This window comes from Ursus arctos, unplaced genomic scaffold (genome assembly GCF_023065955.2).
Source record: "Ursus arctos isolate Adak ecotype North America unplaced genomic scaffold, UrsArc2.0 scaffold_5, whole genome shotgun sequence".
Taxonomy (NCBI): Eukaryota; Metazoa; Chordata; class Mammalia; order Carnivora; family Ursidae; genus Ursus; species Ursus arctos.
Window position 1 is genome coordinate 77,455,901 of NW_026623067.1, and position 20,858 is coordinate 77,476,758.

Consider the following 20,858-nt stretch of genomic DNA (forward strand, 5'->3'; position numbering starts at 1 on the left):
AATTCAATATTCATGGGTCGTAAGGCAGTATCAAATTGTGATTTCATCTTTTGATCTTGCTAATAACAGTTGTCCTATAGTTATACATTTCTTTTTTTAAAAAATTAGCATCATCTGTCAAAAATATGAGCTTACCACATTTTGTTTATATATATATTTCTTTTGTTCTATGATAAATGACCACATTGAAAGAAAATCCTTAAAAATGGAAGATCATTGTTGCTCTGGTGACAGAATATAAGTAAAAATATGTTTTTATTCTTCTATCTCGAGTTTTCTATTTCAGTGAAGTGAAATAGAACTGTATAGAGATCAAATGTTAACATCATTTAATATTTTAAGGTTAATGCTGTAATTAGAAACTATCCAGTTTTTAAAGAAAGCAGTGGGGGAAAGTCCTTTGCTTTGCATAACAATTTCCAAAAAAGTCTGTCTTGAGACAAACAGCATATTTTAGGAATGATTAAAATCAGTGATTTTTTTAAAAGATTTTATTTATTTATTTGACAGAGAGAGAGAGAGAGAGCATAAGCAAGGGGAGCAGCAGGCAGAGGGAGAAGCAGACTCCCCGCTGAGCAGGGAGCCCAATGCGGGACTTGATCCTAGGACCCCGGGATCATGACCTGAGCCGAAGACAGACGCTTAACTGACTGAGCCACCCAGGCGTCCCTAAAATTGGTGATTATCACTTATCTATAGATGATCCTTGAGAGCTGAAAGATACATAACCAGAAAGATTAGTTATAAGGAAATTATCATACAGAAAATTAGCCAGGGGTGATTTCCTCTTCAGTAATGCATTCAAACACTCTACTTACAAGTAGATTTTCTGCTGGACACACTTGCAGGAAACCCACAAACCTGTCAGCAGATAATGCTGACCTCAATAAGAGAAATGAAATGGAAAAAATCTAGTTTTGTTTTCAGGCTAATATAAAACTAAGAAATATAGAAGAAACAAAAAAGCAATAAGCCTTTAAGATAGTTTTCTAATTATGAAATAAATGCACAGAATTGTCTTCATAACCTGTTGATGTAACATCTGTCACCAGTTAAGTTCACATTTGTAATGATTCAGTGTAATACTCCTATTGGGAAACAGCAGCGTTCTGAACCCTCTCTGTGAAAGTAGTAGGAAATTGAGATATGAAGGAATTTAGCCAAGGTTACTCCTGAAGTTGTGACGGAGCTGGATCAGACCCATGGCTCCTGGTAGTTGAGGTTAGGACAGTGTCACCGTGTTCTGTCAGTTAGTTACCTCATGTCTTGAAAACTGTAGAAACTGTAGGAGGTTGGAACTAGAGCTAATAATACTGGTAGATCTCTCCATAATATTATTGGAGCAATCACAGAAAGTCTTTTTTTTTTTTTTTTAATTTGAATCCCTAGATATGTACCTTTTGTGAGTATCACAAGAAACCAGGATTGGGAATGAAGGGAAATTTTGGAGCCTTTGTGGTGGTTCAGCAACTTGTGTATCTAGTGGCCTTTATAAAGAAAGCTGCTCATTGCCCTGGAGTTTGTGTGCAGTAAATATGACAGAAACAAAATAGTTTTTGTTCCTTAGTCTATGGAAGGATGGTCAGGATTCCTTGTAACCTGATTCGTTGTAATCCATTTGTGATTGTCCTGGGAGTACCTGTAGGACTTTGAATCCAAAGATATTTAGGAAAAACAAACAAAAAACAAAACCCCAAGGATCTTTAGGGAAAATTGGGACTTAAGAGAATTAGTGATGAAGATGAGAGAAATGTAGAGATTTAAGGTAAAGGGGGAAGCTGATAGGCAGAGATTTCCAAAATGGTCATATCTTGAACCTTGCAAATCTTTGACTGAGAAATGAATTTAGTTTGGGGAGCAGGACACTGATATATGAGGTCGAAAGATGGAGGAATTGGGGTTGGAATGGGCAAGTAGGTGGGACTGGTCGGACAAAAGCAATTGAGGGATAAGGGGATGAGTGAGTTAAGACTGGCATTTGGAAGCCTGGAAGGAGATAGGAAACATTTGCCACTAGTTAAATCATACTGCGTACTTCTCTCTCTCATAGTCAGAAAATTCATGGTCTCTTGTAAGTTAAGATTGTTCACTGTCCCGGGGGCGTTTTGCTGGCTCAGTGGGTACAAGCATGTGACTCTTGATCTCAGGGTTGTGAGTTCAAGCCCCACATTGGGTGTGGAGCCTACTTAAAAAAAAAAGAAAAGAAAAGAAAAAAAAACTGTTCTCTTTCCCGAATGCTTTAGATTTTAAGAAAAGCATTACTAAGAGGTATATAGAGCCATTGACTTTGTGGGAGCATCGTGATTGCAGTTACTGTTTTTTAGTGCCTGGTTTTGCTTCACTTTTCTTTTTCTTTTTTTTTTTTTTTTAAGTGAACTTCCATTCTTTTTTTTTTTTTTTTTTTTAAGATTTTATTTATTTATGTGATAGAGAGACAGCCAGCAAGAGAGGGAACACAGCAGGGGAGAGGGAGAGGAAGAAGCAGGCTCCCAGCGGAGGAGCCCGATGTGGGACTCGATCTGGAACACCGGGATCACGCCCTGAGCCTAAGGCAGATGCTTAAGGACTGCGCCACCCAGGCACCCCTTGCTTCACTTTTCTACTGATGCTCATGATTGAACAATGAACCAATTTAGTTTTTAAAAATTTCAACCTTAGCATCTAAACTAGGAAGAAACCAGTTCATTTACCAAATACAGAAAGTTCAGGCTTCTAAGGGAGTTTGAAAAAACAATGAAGCAAGTTCAATAGTAAAAGACCCTTTGAAGTTCTTTCCCTTCAGTGTGCATTGCTTAATGAGGGTCTCCTGAGCATTCCTTCCACATACTTCAAGAATGCAGCCACCAAATAAAACTTAAGCTAGTTGTTTGGACTTGTTGTAAATGGAGGGATTGAGTGGTCCAGAGTTTTCTCTAGACCCTGGTGCTATCCAGGGAGGCCAAGCCAGTGATCTGGGATGAAAGGAGGTAAAGGCTTCCTGATGCTTCTGTGGGGAGAACTTCATAAGCTGGGCTAACAGGAGAATGGGAAGTGCAATGAGAGAATGGGTACCTTTGTGCTCCTTTCCTTCCTGGACCTTGCAGCAAATAATGCCCAGGGCTGCATGGTAGCGTCTCTTAGACAGCTGCCTCAGGTGTCATTCACTGTCCTGGACATGAAACTGTTATTTCATAAGATTTAAAATAGTTGTTAGAACAGTCATCATCTCAGCAGCATTACACCATTCTAAAGTCTTTTTAGAGGAAAAATGCATGGTGATTAGTGGGAGTGATTGAGGACAGCTAAATGTTTTAAAGATCTTTCTTTAACTTGGTACTGGTAGTATGATTTGAAGACAGAAGTAGTATAATCCTTGTCTAGTTTCTTCTCATTCCATAATTGTCAAAATGTCCTCAACAGTTAAGTAAGGGAGGCTGCTGTGGCCCTTGGAGCTTGGTGGAAGGAACTAGTATGTTCAAGATTTATCAAAATAATGTCGGTGAGTTTGGGCTCATTCCCCTTTATACGTATTAGCAGTATTTTCTCTGCCCTTTAAATGCTGAGCACCTAAGCCCTTTGGGCCACTGACATTGTCCTTTTAGTATCTAGGTTGGGTGGCTAATTTAAGAAAACAATTCAGACTAAGTGTAGAGTATTGAGTGTTGGTGGGACTAAGAAATGCTTTGCTTTTTAGAACAGCAGCCTCACTTCTGTCTGTATCACTTCTGCTACTGAGAGGCTTGGTAAGTGTTCATTCGGAGGAAGTACACAGAAATATAATTGACTATAAAGGGAGGGTCCAGCCTGATTTGGGGATTAGATAATAGTGTGTTGAATTAGATAGAAATAAGCAAATGTTCACTAACGTGTGGCTTAACTTTGCTCCAATGCAGTTCATCGCAATTGGGTATGTAGTTCTATTTTAATTAATTGCCAATTCAGGAAACACTACTGAGATAAAGACTTGAAGAATTCATGCACAGAAGCTTTTCTTGGCAGCTAATGAAATGACAATGACTATTGGTAGACAAAAATGTGGTTACAATCCCAGACTTTTGGATCATCATCATATATTCGTAAATGACTTAATGATAGTCAAATGGACCCTCAGTAAGTTGTAAACTGATGGCAACGTTTTTGCTATGAAGATTCAAGATTATCATCTCCCTTGTATTTTATCAGTCTGATGAGTCAGATGGAAAAGTATTTCAAAATTTTCAGCAAAATAGTTTTTTCAAATTTCTCTGACATCAGCTCTACCAAATTTATTCCCCAATTGAGGTATTTTCTAACTCGTAAGCTTTCTGCATACAGTGAAGAGTTCTCATACATTTTCTTTGCAGATCTCCATCAGTGTTATGCATTCTCTTTAAATCACTCACAGGTATTCTTTAGGCCTAAACCCATTTTTCATTTTAAATAAAGAATTATGATAGGTTAACATGCTTTTGAAACTATAGCCAAATAGTTCATGGAATTAAAAATAAACTTCTAGCTTTTGCTCTTCAGAAAGTATTTGCAGTTATGTAGATTTACCCGGGAGATTAATGAGCACAAATATTTAGGCATCATTAACAGTTTCAATTCCTTTTTACAGCTAAGTCTTTCTCAGAGGTCTCCTGAGGATTGTCAAGGGCTGTGTCAAGGGCTGTAGGACCTATGTTACAGAGGAAATTTTTAAAAAAAATACTATATCTGATAAAGATTATAAATTTGATTGGAAGCCAAGTTGAAGTAAATATAAACATTATAGTAAGTGATGTAGCTTAGAAAAGGAAAATGAAATTGAAAATTAAGCTCAATAATTTTATTTTTACCCAAAAGATATTAGTTAACTTTTAAAGGAATGAGATTGGCATACCTTAGTGTGAATTCTGTTCATTATGACAGTATTCTGCACTGTTTGTATTCTTTAGTCCATGGGATATCATGTTACACTTGTTAACTTGATGGGTTTTAGGTGTCCTCTAGCCAGAATTTTAACTAGAGCATTTCCTCTGTGGAATCGACAATGTTTTTGAATGGTGGTTGTTCAGTAGAATTAAATGATTATTATTAGGACTTTGTACATTACTGTAAATTTTACATTTTCCCTTGCTTCTTTTTTAATTTCATTCTAACTAACAACAAAAGAAAATAAATACAGGAGTACATATGTATATATACACAGAATTTATTGTACAAAAATTTTTTTAGAAGATGAATGCTTTAGACTTAAATCTACTTTTTTGAAACCAGGTAATATTGAGATTCGGATGTACTTAATTATTTTCTTTTTTGTTATTTTCTTTTATTTTGAGTTTCTTTTTACATTTTGCTAATAGCTTTTCTTTGTCTCTTATTTTCATCAAGACTAAAAATATTGCAAACCAAAATTAGTGTTCCACCTCTCCTTGCTCCATTCTTCTTTTGGGGAGTCAGCAGTTGGGGTCAGAGAAGCATAGAGGGAATATTTTAATACAAATTCTTCTTGCATACCATTTTAAACTGTGTCACTTAACAAGTATTTAACAAATTGTTTTTGACAGGCCCCCACTTATCTCTTTTAAAAAAGATAATAGCTTTTAAAAAGATAGCTACTTCTCTCAAATAAATACATTAAAAAATACCTTCACTATGTGCTAACTTGTTCCAAGCTTTGTTCTTAAAGTGTGGTCTCTGCCTTTGGCCTCTGCATTTGGAAAACTTACATTCCGCAGAGTAAATTTTTAAAAAAACTGTGTATGAGCACACAAATTAGTACCTTCTCTTTGAAAATGGTAAGACTTGGAGGAGCACATGTCCTATCCCACACTGCTTTCCTTAAATATATTTGGTTTTATACTTTTATTTTTTTTTTCCTTTTAGAGATCTAACCATGAATCAACTTCTTTTTGTAGGACTACTGCATAGTGTAGCGTAATGGTGAAGAGTAATTCATTCTGCCAGCATTCAAATCCTGGCTCCTCACTCACTAGCTCTGTGACTCTTATTTAAAGATATTACCAAGATGTTTTACTAAATTACGCTAAAAAACTAAAATGTGTGTGGAAACTCAAAACCTTTTCTGAGATCTAAGAGACTTGGTGGTTTGGGCATATTACTGCCATAATGAGATTTTGAAAATTGGGAAACAAATGATACTTCTTGTATCTTGTTTACTAATGGCTCGAGGCCAGTGTTGAAGGATTCTTTCCATTTCATATTTATTAACGTTTATGCATTTGTAACACTTTCAGGGAAGTGTTGCCTAAGAATAGAGGAACTATTCATTTCTACATTCAGTTTAATTCTGGCTTATATGTGTTTTTCTGGTTCCTTCCAGCAAGTGTAATATGCAACACCTTGCTATTTATACAAGTAGATCTTGTTTCAGTGTTAAATCAGGCATTAAATATATTTTGTCTCTTCGGTGGGGTTGAAATAGTTAGGAATTTAAGACCAAAAGGGGTAGTGTTAACACGAAGCTGTAGAATAAATGTACTTCTTTAACTGGTAACATTGCCTGTACTTCGTAGGCATCAGGAATGCAGACAGACATGTCTGTAATGTGTTTCGCTTATACCTGTTTTGTGTTCTCACAGAAGCTTAATAAGAAACTAGTTTTACTAGTGAATTTCAATTTCTGCTAGTACCAGTGACACCCTTATTTTATTATCATTTTGGCTGAATGAATGTAACTTGGCAGCACCTTTTTGGCTCTGAGAATCTGCTGTGAATTTCGGCAGTTTACCTCGCTATGTCCACCCTGCCAGAAGTCTCTAGGTCAGTTTGTTTGTTTGTTTTCTCACAAAGATAATATTCTGAACTTCTGAATCATATAAGGTAGTGATTTTGACTAAAGAGCAAGGTGAGGGAGGTAAGAAGTAATCCTGTAAGTATTTGGTGGCTAGGTGGGTGGATTGCGTGGGAACAGAGTAGAGGCATTCCTCCCCTTGAGCCACAGTTGTTCCTGGGAAACCTCAGCGTTAAGAAGAGAGTGTTTTCCCACAGGAATAAGTTACTGGAGTTCACATTTCTGCCCAAGAATGTCCAAAAAGGCATAGATGGTATATTCTGAAAGCAGAGGTACCACTTGTTTAGGACTCCATTTTCTGAATGGTAAAAACCACATTTCCAGTTCTATATGTATGTACATGTGTCTTCAGCCAGGAACCATCAATTACATATGACAGAGAAAACACAGCTGTCTTGTATTTGGTTCCTACCAGAGTTGGCACCCGACATAGTACCCCCCATGTTAGATGCACGTGTTAGATGCACATTAAATGTTACCTGAGACTAAGAGGACTTCACACAACTCCAAAACAAACTTTAAGTAACAATTGTGTTCTTGTTTTTACTCTTCTAATTTTGGGTTGTGTTTTTTTTTTTTTTCAAGTAAAGTTTAATTTCAGCGCTCTTTTCTTTTTTCTGTATCTTTCTCTCTAGCAAACAGAGTAATTCCAAATCACTTTTTCTGAATATTCTTTTCAGTGTTCATTCAGCTTTCCTTTACCACTGAAATGCCTTTTGAATACTTGCTGTGTTTCGGACCCTGTGCTTTGTTCAGGGAAGTTGGTGCCAAGTGAGAAATGTCTTAGCGTTTGAGGGGAAGGAAGATGAAGGTTAGTAGGAGGGAATCTCTTACTCTGAAGTATTTTCAGAATCAAAATTAAAGAATGACCCACTATTTTCCTTCTTCTTTCATCTTCTGTGCTTATTGCTTCGCTAGAGAGCTGCTTTGCTTTTGAGACCAGAGTGATACAGTTAAATCAGTTTCTCTTCCTGCATTGCTGTGGGCCTTCTGGCTGACCTGTTCTTGGGGTACTTTGTCCTTCATTAGAGAACCACAAAAACAAATACCAAGCCAATTAGATGGGACTTTTAAAAAATACATATATTTTTTTATTTTTTATTATTTTTTTAAATTTTCAGTTAGATGGGACTTTTAAAAAGGAATTTCCTACTATCCCAGAATGGGTAAGAAGGCATGAATTGGTCTGCGTAAGAATTCAAGTGGCCTCATGGATGGAGTAAAGTAGGGGAAGCTATGTTGTGGCTGTCACTCCGGCAAAGCCATTGAAAGGCAGGGTTCTCTGTTAGTTGACACAACAGAATAACTAATTGTCTGAGTTACTGTAGTACAGTATGAGCTGAGCTATGAAAGCATGAATTTCAGACATGACACCAACCAGGAGGAAAACATGGCTGTTTCTATCTTGGTGTTAAAGGATAAAAGTTAAATGACATTTTGAGAAAAGCAAAACCTTAACTCCTTCGTGGCCAAGTAACATATATTATGATATGTAAACTGTGGAGACGTTTATTCAACATCTCCTTCACCCTTAAAAGAAACGTGCACCCCCCCCCACTTACTCAATATATTTATGGAGTTGTATATAGAAATGGTACAGGCAGTGTATTAATTCAGCCTGCCGTAACAAAAAACTATACGACTGGGAAGCTTAAACCAAAGAAATTTTATTTTCTTACAGTTGTGGTCAGGAGTCCAAGATCAAGGTGCCAGCTTGGTTGGGTTCTGGTGAGAGCCCCCTTCCTGGCTTGTAGATGGCCACCTTCTTGCTGTGTCCTCACATGGCTTTTCCTCTGTGCGCAGAGCTCCGTGTCTCTTTCTCTTGTAAGAACACCAGTCTTAGCAGCCCCACCCTGATGACCTCATTTAACCTTAATTATCTCTTTAAGAGCCCTGTCTCCAAGTATAGTCACATTGGGGGATAACACTTCAAAGTATGAATTTTGGGGGCAATAGGGAGCCCTCCTTTTAGATAGTGTATCTCAAGGTAAAGAAGATTGTGTTTTTCCATAGGCACAAATTAATGGAATCTACATTCCTTCTGCCTGAGGATGCTGAAAGGAACATAAATGGTTCAGTTCTTTTTTTCTGGACCCAGGAATCCAGGATGATTCAGAACCCCTTGTCCCTTTCTGCCCTGCTATACAGTTATTCGGACCTCCTATATATTTTTTTTCTTACTTAATGTATTTAGTCTATATGCTTTTTCAAACAGTATCCTGGAACTGCAGTGCTTGAATTATGATATCTGGAGAGCTGGTAATTTTTTCTTTATCTTTGAAGGTAAGAGTTATGCTTCTCAAATCTTTTGGTATCAGGACCTCTTTTATACTCTTAGAAATTATTGTGACCCCCTAAGTGATTTTGTTTATATGGGCTATATCTCTAGATATTTACTGCACTAGGAATTAGCACTGAAATTTTTTAAAAAATAAAAATTAATAAATTAGTAGATTTCATACTAACAATAAGAAAAACTTTTACATGTTAACATAAATGACATTTTTGAATGAAAAATAGCTATCCTCCAAAACAAATCAGTGAGAGCAATTATCTTACGTCGTTGTGAATCTCTTTAATGTCTGACTTAATAGAAGACAACTAGATTTTCAGATTTGCTTGTGTTCAATCTGTTGTGTCATGTGTTGTGTAGCCTGTGGAAAACTCCACTGTATACTTATGAGAGAATGGGAGTGAAAACGGCAAATAACATCTCAATATGAAAACAGTTTTGGCCTTGAAGGCCACTAAAAGAGTATCGGGGATTCCCAGGGGTATGCCTGCTGCACCTTGACTTTAAACATTAAACCTGCCTTTTACAGGGCCCGGAAAGGAATACCTTCGGTCTGTAGCAGGTGGAAAGTGGAGCTGATGAAACTGGGCAGCAAGTGTCTTAAGATCTAGGTCATAGGAGAAGGAAATGTTCTAGTCAGGCATATCTGACGAGCCACACCTCAGATGCCATGGTTATTTGAGGACTCTAAGGTCATTTTATTTCAGACCTGGATGATTTTAGGGAGTATACAAATTTAAAAAAAAAACGATTAAAGTATCTTTTAAAACATTGATTTTTATCTATTTTCTGTTTATACCTGCAGGAGTTTTCAACAAGACGCTCCAGTTTCCTAATACCCCTCCCTTCAACATACACTTAATATGGACCCATTATTTCATTTCTCAGCCCTTGAATGAGGTCTTAGATTTATCTTAATTATAATGAATTAAAGGCCTACAAAGTTAAATTATTTTTGTTTTTTGCTTGTCTTGATCTGTGGAGTCCAGAATGAAACAAAACCTTTTGTCCCATACCTGCCCCATTATAGAATGATCTAGACCTTTAAAGAACTGAAGTCAACCCTCTTTTTTCCTCTGGGCTCTTTGGGGCCGTGAGTAACTAGGACTGATCTACTTAAAACTGTCTTGCCCCCAAAATAAGACATATGGAAGCTGTGATCACATGTAAACGTGGAACCCCTGGCATGTACACATAAGTTCAGCCAACCTGAACTAGAGTTCTAGAAAAATAGATAATAGACCCACCCATGCTAACACATTCAAAGTACTTTGAAATAGTTATTAATTTTGAAGAGAAAGCCTTTAACTCTCTTGGTGTTTATAAGGGTCAGGAATACTTTTAAACAGGAGACCTTTTATGCTTCTTTGTGTGAGTGGACAAAAAGTAATTTTATAACAGAGTCCTGAAGTCTGGTGGTTGAATGTGTAGTTATTGTTCAAATAAACCTCTCAAATTGGCCTTCTTCTAATTAAAATCAGAGTACCAAAGTGTTGCATATTCCTGATTCTTGGTGTTATATTTTTTAAATTTAAAACAAAACAAAAAAGCTTTACAATTTATCCCTCCCTCCATCCTCATTCCTAGGCAATCACTAACGTGCTTTCTGTTACTACAGATTAGTTTATTTTCTACTTTTATAGAATTTGTTAAGAATTTATTTATTTATATGACAGCATGCAAGCAGGAGGAGTGGCAGAAGGAGAGGGAGGCAGATGCTTAACTAACTGAGCTACCCAGGCGCCCTTACTTTTATAGAATGTTATGTAAATAGAATTTTATAGATTTCCTATAAATGGAATCATGCATTATCTTTTTTGGCCTGTTTTTTTCACTCAGTATAATTTATTTTATAATTCATCCGTGTAATATCGGTAGTTCTTTTTTTCTTTTTTCTTTTTAAATTTCTGAATAGTGTTCTATTGTATTGATATATCATTTGTCCATTCACCTCCTAATGGATGTTTGTTTCCAGTTTTGAGGTATTGTAAAGCTGTTGCGAACACTCAAATAGAAGTCTTTGTGTAGAGAATTTGTTTTTGTTTCTCTTAGTTTAAGCATGTAGGAGATGGTTAGTAGGGTCATCTGGTAGCTTATGTTTTAACTTTTTAAGAAGCTGCCAGCTGTTTTCCAAACTGGTTTTACCTGGGGCGCCTGGGGGTCTCAGTCGGTTAAGTGTCTGCCTTCAGCTCAGGTCATGATCAGGTCATAGGGCTCCAGGCTCAGTGGGGAGCCTGCTTCTCCCTCTCCCTTTGCTGCTCCTCCTTTGTGCTCTCTCACATGCTCTCTCTGTCAAATAAATAAATAAAACCCCAAAACTGGTTTTACCATTTCACGTTTCTATCAGCAGTGTTTGAGGGTGCTTATTCTCTACATCCTTGCCAAAATTTGGTATGATTACTTTTTAAAATTTTAGCCAATCTAGTGTGTGCATAGTGGTATCTCAATGTGGTTTTAATCGCATTTCCCTGGTGACTGCTGATGTTGAACACATTTTCATATTTTTTTTGGCATTAGTTCATCCTTTTTTGGTGAAATGGCTGTTCAAATCTTTTTGCCCAGTTATTGAGTTATAAGGGTTGTTTATGTATTCTGGGTACATGTTTACACAAAGGTATAAATAAAAGGTTACACAAATGTGTACTGTATATAACACATGCATTATATATGTAATAGTTCCATATATAAAACATATAAAACATATATATAAAAACAATGAAGATGTTACTCTGTCATTTTCCGGCTTCCATAGTTTTCTGTTAAGAAACCCATGGTGGGACGCCTGGCTGGCTCAGTCCATTGAGCATGAGACGGTTGATCTCTGTGTCATGAGTTTGAGCCACGTGGGGTAGAGTTCACTTTAAAACAAAAACAAAGACAAAAAAACTCATGGTAATTTGAAGTGGTATTACCTTATATGTAATATATCACTTTTTTCCTAGCTGATTTCAAGTTTTTCTTTACTTTTGGTTGTTACCAGTTTGATTGTTTGGGTCTTGGTTTGGTTTCTTTGGACTTTTTTTTTTCATTGAACTTCTTGAATTTATAAATATATGTCTTTTGCCACATTTGCAAAGTTTTGGGCCATTGTTTCTTGATAATTTTTCTGTCTCAGTATTTTTTTTCCTGTCATTCTGGGACTCCCAATTACATATGAGTTAGTCCTTTTGCTACTTTCTTACAGGTCCTTGTGGCACTGTTCGTTTTTTTTTCTCAATCTTTCTTTTCTGTGGGTTCTTCAAATAGAATAATTTGTTTATAAGAAATATTTATTGTCTGACATGTGAATCATAATCAAAATTGACCTTCAGCTGAGCTTGTAAACCCCCTAAAAAACAGCTGGAGTAAAGAGCTGCAGTGAAACTTGGTTCAGAACGTGAAGAAATCTAAAGTAAAACTTAAAAAAAATCCCACACAATATGATTTGCTGTAAACTTTTAAGTTGCTAATTGAAATGTATTTTTAAGCAAATTGGCCAACTTGGTGTTTGGGGTATGGGAGTATCATTTTCTATATCTTTTATCAGTTAAGGACAGTGAGTTTTTCCCAGTGATGACTGTGTTGAGACCAGTCTTTGTAAGAAGATGGGCAAGTAATAAAATGTGTTAGAAATACTTGCATTAAAAAATTTTAAAAATTGGTAAAGTTTCATCTCTTAGCCAGAAAACGTCTATATTTATCGATTATGCAGATTCTGTCATTGCAAGTACCATGTTTTCCTGTATGAGGATTCAACTAATACTACAGGGTAGGAGGAGACAGGAAATAGATTTTCTCAAAAAAAATCAGCTGTAGTACAACATGAGAAATTTCCCTAAAAATATAAGTTTTTCAATCATATCTAGTCTCTGTTTTGTCTGAGATCAGGATGGAACCATGTTGCTCAGTCTTGAACTGTCAGCCTGTCTGATCATTTTAATATGTTCATTTTTCTTCCTCTGGTTTAGTCTTAAAGCCTGAGAATTTGTTTTATTATGAAATGTAAAAACTCATTTTTTCAAAAACCTAGTTCTTTGCTCTTTTTGGAGGAAAAAGTTTATCTCAAATAAAGTAATAACTGTAGCATGTTGTAGATTTGCTGCTTAGGCTGATGAGTGCTTATACAGTGTTCCGAACTTCTATTATCTGAAAAGGACTCATTAAAAAAAAAACAAACAAAAAACTTGTCTGCCATGGCACAAGAAGAAATGACTTCTCTGAGGTTGCTTAACCATTTCCTGTAAGTCTGAGAAGGTGGTTGTTTTCAAAATCATTGAGCTGAATTTGGGTAGAACTAAACTTAGCTGAGCAGTTCTGTGGGTTAAATTCACTCATAGTTTCACTTCCAATTTCCTTGTAGAAAAGTTAAAATTTAAACATTAAAAAAAGAAATCTTGGTTTCATTCATTTTTACTAACCAGCTGAATAAGTTTGAACGAAAATTAATTATCTGTAAAATATAGTAGGTTTAGAGGGTCTCATAAAAAGCTTTTAGTTTTCTAAAATAGCAAAAAGGTAAAGTTTCGGTAAAATGGGTATTATATTTGGATAATTTCATAATCCTAATGAGTGTGAGAAAGTTTAGTTTGCTGCCCATGATGAAGTCGTAACAGTGAATGTAATTGGGCAAAATCAAATAGAGCTTTCTGAATACCTACTAAATGCCCGGCTGAGAGAGTTGTAGAAACTGTGGGGTCAGTGTCTGACACATGGTGGTAGTTGTATCAATCTCTGGCACTATCCTAACCCTCTCTGTAGCTCTTCAGCTCTGGCCTAGAGGTGGTTCTGTGACCACCCCGGCCCAGATCCAGAGGCTGCAAAGACGGGACACTTCTCTGGCACATGGGACCTGGTTTGACATTCCCTGGGCTGTTTTATTTTATTTTATTATTTTTTTAAATGTTTTTTTATTATATTATGTTAGTCACCCTTAAGTCATGGCACATGGCCTAGAAGGGCTTAGCTACTACAGTCAGAAAAATGTAGGTTTGAAATTTGGCCATGCCACTTACCAGCCAGTTATTTAACCTCTCTGATTCTCACTTCTTCATCTATAAAATGTTGTGGGGATTAAATTAAATGAGATGACATATGTAAAATGCTGACTAATAATACTGAAAGCTAATAATTATTTAGCACTTTACTATGTGCTAGGCTCTGTTCTAAATGCTTTACACATATTTAATTCTCACTACTCAATGAGATAGGTACTGTTATTATCTCCGTTTTACAAATGAGCAAACTGAACTTGGAAAGATGAAATAACTTGCCCAAGGTTATACAGGAAGTGACAGAATACTCCAGTTTCAGAGACATTCTGAACTACTCTGCTGTGCCCAGCTCATTGTTAGTGCATGCTAAAGCCCTTAGTGGATGTTGGTTTTTATCATCATCATTACTGATGGTGGCATTAAGATGGTGTTTGTGATAATGAACTTGGTCTTACCTTTTCATTGTCTGATGTGGTCCTGCACTAAGACCCAAGGCAGAGCATCCTCACATATGTCGATGAGGGACTAAGAAACTATGAAGGCCCGTGCGCTTTGGAGGAAAAGCCCACAGCTGCACACAGTTTTTGTATAAAGAGTGCTGTGCGTTCTGAATACCAGGTATTCTCTTCTAATGGGTCAGAGTTGAAGTCTGACCATGAGGTCTTGCTTGTGTTCCCTTTTCCAAGATCCCATAGAATCAGAGGACTTGTGTGTACAGTGTAATCTCAATTTTTATCTGAGGGGATAGATTAGTCTGTAAGAATTATATACCACAATATTAAAAGTTTACTGTGTGAATGATAGATAAATCATTCATCTATTGCCACATAACAAATGACAAAACTTAATGGCTTTAAAATAATAACCATTTTATTTGCTCACAATTTTGTAGGTCAACAGTTTGTCCTGGGCTCAGCTGGATGTTTCTTCCACTGGTCTTGCCTGAGGTCACTTGTAGCAGCCATCATTTAGCAGCTTAATTTGGAGCTGGAAGGTTTAAAATAGCTTAACTGGCATATCTGGTGGTTGGTGCTGCCTGTTTGCTGGGCTTGTCTTTCCAACGTGGTTCCTCATCCACAGGGAGGGTAGCTCAGCTTTATTCTCATGGGGCTCCCAGGTCAGTAGAGGAGAAATGATGAAAGGGACAAGGCCTGTTAAAGCTAGGATTGGAAATTTTATAGGGTCACTTCTGCATTCCATTGACGGAAACAAGGTTTAAAGCCATTAGATCCGGGGGTGGAAATAGAGACTCCACTTCTTAATAGGAGGAGGTTGGTAGCAAATTCTGGCCTGGTTTCCAGGTTTCTTGATTTCACCATCCAGGGCCATTTCTAAAACACCCCAGCAGTGTTGGTAATTTTTCATCAGTTCATTAACTTTAGATCTTGAGAAATTAAAGTATGATCTGTACATGTTTGAAAGGGTTTTCCTTTTTTCTATACATATAAAAAGTAGAAAATAGAGATAATAAAAACACCCAACATACCCAGAAATAACCTCCCAGAAATAACTAGTAATAACAGTTTTATTTACAGTGTATCCAACTGGATGAATACTTATTTAAAATTCTGTAACCTGCCTCTTAATACTGTATTTTGAACACCTTTCCATGTTTAAAATAGAAATAAATAACTTTTATGATGTAAATAATTTTTATGTCTGCCTATTATTTGCTTAGGTATGAACATACCCGTCCCCTATTGTTCCATACTTAGGTCATTTCTTTTTTCTTGCTGTGTAAACAAGACTGCTGTAAACATTCTTATACATACATCTTTCTGCAGTTACTCATGGGATGCATTTCTCTTGTGGAGTTACTTGGTCAAAGAATATATTTTAAGTTTTGACATGTATTGGTGAGACATGATTTTAAACATTCTGTGGTTTAAACTCATCGGTAAGTATGACTGCAGAGCACAGTTCTTAAGTGTTATAGTAAAGTTATTCTTTAGACATTCACAAGTAGATGTACATATTATGATTTGTATTTGGGGGAACTTAGATGTGTGTGTGCTCTTGATTGTCGGGATGAACTATTAGGGTGAACCTTATGTTAGTTCTTAGATTTAGATCCCTTTTCCTGTAACATGATCTCAAATATAATGAATATCTTTGAAAACCTGGTTAAGAATGGAAACTGTTAAGAAAAATACAATGCTCTAGCATTTCAAGTCAAAATATGTAAACTTGGTTACTAATATTGTCTTATTGACTTAAACTTTTATTTTGCATGTGGGTCCACTGATTAGAGTTCTTCATATTTCTTCCGTGCTACCCATGATACATCTGTAATTTCCAGGTCCTTATTATTTTTTTTTTTTTTTCAAGTGGTTTGAGAACTTAGACGCTTTGAAGCCTGGGGGGCAAAAATTCTTCTGTAGGGCCCTCCTTCCCCAATCTTTTTGTTTTACTTGCTAATACTTAATTTGGCAGCCATGTTATTTGGGGGACTCACTTTTGTAGAATCTTTCTGCTGTATGCTCAGTTTTCGCAGAAACAGTTTTTTTTTCATTTAATGCAATAATTATTACATAAGTGCGATTATATTTTTAGCAAGCGTATATTGATTGAACAAGCGATCCTTGGCGAGAATACAGCTGCTCTTGTGGGGGCGTAGTGCTTGGACCTTCTAGACAGTAGCCCTTTCGGCACTTAGTGGGCACTTGGCATCAGAAAATGTCTTTCGAGGGGAATGGAGAACATTGGTTAATTTGGAGGTTTAGGTGGACCTGAGTTAAAAGCACACCTACTTTGTTGACGTAAAAAATTTCCTTCCTTTACTGAAGGAAACGACTCTTCTCTCATTTTTTTTCTTGTTTTACAATTAAGGTTTGTATTAAACCACAGGTGTTTCTCCTTGATCCTTTACATTAAATTCTATATCCGAAGCATTTCACGGCAGGCTGCTTTATGTAGCGTAACCCTTGTTTGTGTTTGATACTCTTGGGTCATTGGCTCTCTAGTAGAATGCCTCCTTTTCATCTTAAATGTTCTCCTTGGTGTTTAAAATGATGCGCTTCATAGCTGCAGCCCCAAACCAGCCAGTTCATCTTCTGTGCTTCTTCCCTGCTGCACGTTGACTTTTGCTTATAGGACTACAAAACTGCACAGAAAATAGCAGCTGTGATTAGACTCAGGGAATATAATGTGGTGTAGAATTTGAGGATGGGGAAAATTTGATTGACTTGAGTGTTTTAGTTCGGTAAAGTAAATTTGATGGCTATGTAAGGCTGCCCTTTAGGTTATTTTAATCAGAAAGTGTGAGCATTATATAAATTTAAATTGCCTTCTTATAAATTGTAGCTGTCATTGGTTATCTGAGTTTTATTGTGTAAATGCGATTGTAGGAAATGAGCATGGCCTTTAGATACGCTTAATCCCTGGAGATATTTTGGGAAGGGTTGTAGTGTCTTTACAATCAAGGCAGTCATTTGGCAAATATCTCAAGTCAGAGGACTTAATATATAAAACCTGTGTATTAAAATCTCTGTGAAACAGATAGGATTCTCTCAAGTTATGCTGTTCCACTCCGGCTGCCATCCTCTGTGGGCATTGCTGTCGCTGATCTTAAAAGACATCCAAGAGGCCAGAATTGTGGCTTCTGTTATCATTTGGTATTTGTGGCACAGAAGACAAAATGGGGTTTCCTGACTTTACTCATTTTATGAATTTATTTACTAATGTGTGCTGTGGGTGACATTTAAGCATCATCTTTTATAGTAAAAGGTGTGGGGGGGAAATTGTACTGACGCGTCTTAAAGAGAAATGCTAGTGTGCTTGGCTGAAAAGTAAAAGATGTGTTTATTTGCTTATGATTTTGAAACTCCTATCATAATTATTTAATATATGAGCATTAAACTATTAACGTAGCACTTCACAGTTTGCAAAGTGTTATGACCCATTTATCTTATTTGACCCCTGTGATAATCTAAGCAGGCAGGGCAGTCATTATCTCCATTTTACCTGTAAGAAAACTGAGATCCCAACGACACACCAAGTGGTGGAGCCAGAACCAGAATCCACAGGGTCCTCAGCACTATACTGTATACCTCCTAAACCGTAATTGATTTAAATTATACACCGGCTTTGAGGGGAGAGGAGGAAATGTAATAAGAAGTCTAAAGAATCAGTGTCCAGAAGAAATGAAATGCAGTGACTCAAAGCCCATAATCACTGACGTACTACTAAGCCCTGCCGATTTAGGACCCAGCCCTGCAGCAGGTGTTGGAAGGACCTTCTTAACCTCATAGCTAGCATATTAATTCTATCTTACTCCATGCTTCAGTAAACCTGGCTTTAGCCCTTAGAGAATCTATGAATGGACATGGAGGTAATTTTCATTAATTAATACTTACTTTTAATGTGTTGGGTGTTTCTACTTTCATTTCAGCATTTATTACAGCTATTTTTCCTGCAGGACACCAGGGATACCAAGATGAATGAGAGAAGAGCCCCTCCTTGAAGAAACTGTTTAAATGTGAAGCAAAATCTATAATTACAGTTTACCTATGCAGAACTTCCCTACTTTATAGGTTAAACCAGGCCTTGAAATTTTTCTAAACCTCACCTTCAAACTATAATTCTGTACTAAGCAAAAAGTTACAGAATTAAAAGGTAGAAAAAATCTAGAAAAATGTGTGGAGCAGGTTTTGAAACTTCATATTTCATCCTAAATGTGAAAGGCCGTATAAGCATGTCGTGTGGACAACTATCATTTTCCAGATTTGAGAGGCCGCCAGGGGTTTGTAGTGTGGAAAGAGTGAGGTGACTCATGATTTGGGAATGGTTGTTTTGATCTCTCCCTGTGTGCTCTGTAGAGCGTTGGCAGGGCCGCCAGCGTAATTAACACTGCACAGTCTAATTATAAACACGACTCTGTGGACAGTGGCTACCAAAGAAGAAAGCCTGGACTGGATAAACAATCAAGCTGGCAGGATTACTTGCGAATGATGACTAGATAATGTCAAGTTTACTATAAACCAAATTGCTTTCCCTAGATTGTCTCAGGAGTTACCATAGGGGAAAGAGGTATTATCTGTGAAAGTCTCACTGGGTTATATATATATATATTTTTTTAAAGATTTTATTTATTTATTTAACAGAGACAGCCAGCGAGAGAGGGAACACAAGCAGGGGGAGTGGGAGAGGAAGAAGCAGGCTCCTAGCAGAGGAGCCTGATGTGGGGCTTGATCCCATAACGCCGGGATCACGCCCTGAGCCGAAGGCAGACGCTTAACCGCTGTGCCACCCAGGCGCCCCTCACTGGGTTATATTTTTAAGCCCATTTAAGCATTTCTTCATTGCAGCCCTTCTGACCTTTTCATCCTGAGAGAACAGTTAGGCATCTTAATTTTTATGGTGTGCTATTTTAGGGAGAGTGGGGGAATGGGTCACAGTAGGACATTTGTTCCAGTAATAGTTGAATTGATTTAAAAAAAGGTGAAAGAAGCTAGGGATTTGAAAAGATTACATTCGACTAGTGTAATAAAGAGCGAGAAGAGAGAGTTCTATGGGCTGAGGAGAGTGAAGAGGGCGGGCTAAGGGTAAAATGTGAAGTGCCCACAGCAGCCATGCGTGCTTGAGAGAAACTGAGACGTATGTCTCACGTATGTGGTCTCACATACCGGTCAGAGGCAGAGCAGGCACTGTGCATGGTTGTATGTGTTTAAGGATTTGCTGGAAGCATGGCTGAGAGCTGAGGAATGATCTGGTTAGTTTAAATATAGGTTTGGCCATTGACTCCCTGAGATTTAGAACAAAGGTGCTGGCTGTGGAGATTGGTTTCAGTAAACTGTAACCTGACCTACTGCAGGATGCTTGTATTTCTGCAGAATGAACCTCAGAGTTGTGATTTACCCTAAATAAATTAAGCACTTTAACTCAAATGCTTAAAAACGAGGTCCTTCTTTTTTCTTTTTCTTTTTCTTATTGAGAAGTACTCAGTTAAAATTTTAAATGGACACCTAAAAACATATTTTTCTTGTAGTCTTTGTGTTGTCCATTTACTTTTGGAAACTAGTGAATGTGATATCAAAAAAGGCGGAAACTAAACGCTTTGCAGCCTTTTCCTGTCCTTGATTTGGGTATTGCTGGTGTGGGAGCTGCGTAAGTAACAGTTTATGCTTTTACATTGATTCGTTTACTCACGTGATCTTGAGTTTTCTGTTAAATGTATAGTTTCTCTTAAACGGTTTAAAAAAAGATTTCTCTTTTTAGGAAAACAATACAAAAATCGAAATTCAGAAATAGATGAGTTAAGTACCGTTTTTTTGCATAAGAATACTTTTTTTTTTTTTACTGTTGAACAGATTGTAAGAGGTTTCCTTTAAATAGCTCTTCAATTTCTTTTAAGTACTTGGATTTACCAAAAAAAAGAAAAAGTCTAGCTTTTTATTTTAAGAGGAGGGGTAGAACATATGGATTTTCTAAATTTGGATGTAGCTAGCATTATCACTGGCTAAATGATTTTGTGTTTACTAGTTACTATTAGAACAGGTACAGGGGCGCCTGGGTGGCACAGCGATTAAGCGTCTGCCTTCGGCTCAGGGCGTGATCCCGGCGATCTGGGATCGAGCCCCACATCAGGCTCCTCTGCTGGGAGCCTGCTTCTTCCTCTCCCACTCCCCCTGCTTGTGTTCCCTCTCTCGCTGGCTGTCTCTGTCTCTGTTGAATAAATAAATAAAATCTTTAAAAAAAAAAAAAAAAAAAAAAGAACAGGTACAGATAGAAGGCTGTGGGGCTTGTGAAAGAGAATCTCTGTCTCTAGCCCAGGACCCAGTTCTAAGAAATTTGTCTCTTACATGAATCTAACTAGACTTCTGAGGAGTGAAAAATTGGTCTT

At 37.1% G+C, this 20,858-nt stretch overlaps 1 protein-coding gene and 1 non-coding gene across 2 annotated transcripts in view; both read left to right on the top strand.

Annotated features, from left to right (window-relative positions):
• The window catches only part of LNPEP (leucyl and cystinyl aminopeptidase), an 84,471-nt gene that overhangs the window by 4,701 nt on the left and 58,912 nt on the right, over positions 1-20,858 (top strand). The gene's annotated exons all lie outside the window — the stretch shown is intronic.
• On the top strand, positions 20,002-20,135 carry LOC113255430 (small nucleolar RNA SNORA13). Its single transcript, XR_003316303.1, has one exon. It is a non-coding gene; the product is annotated as a small nucleolar RNA SNORA13 (small nucleolar RNA).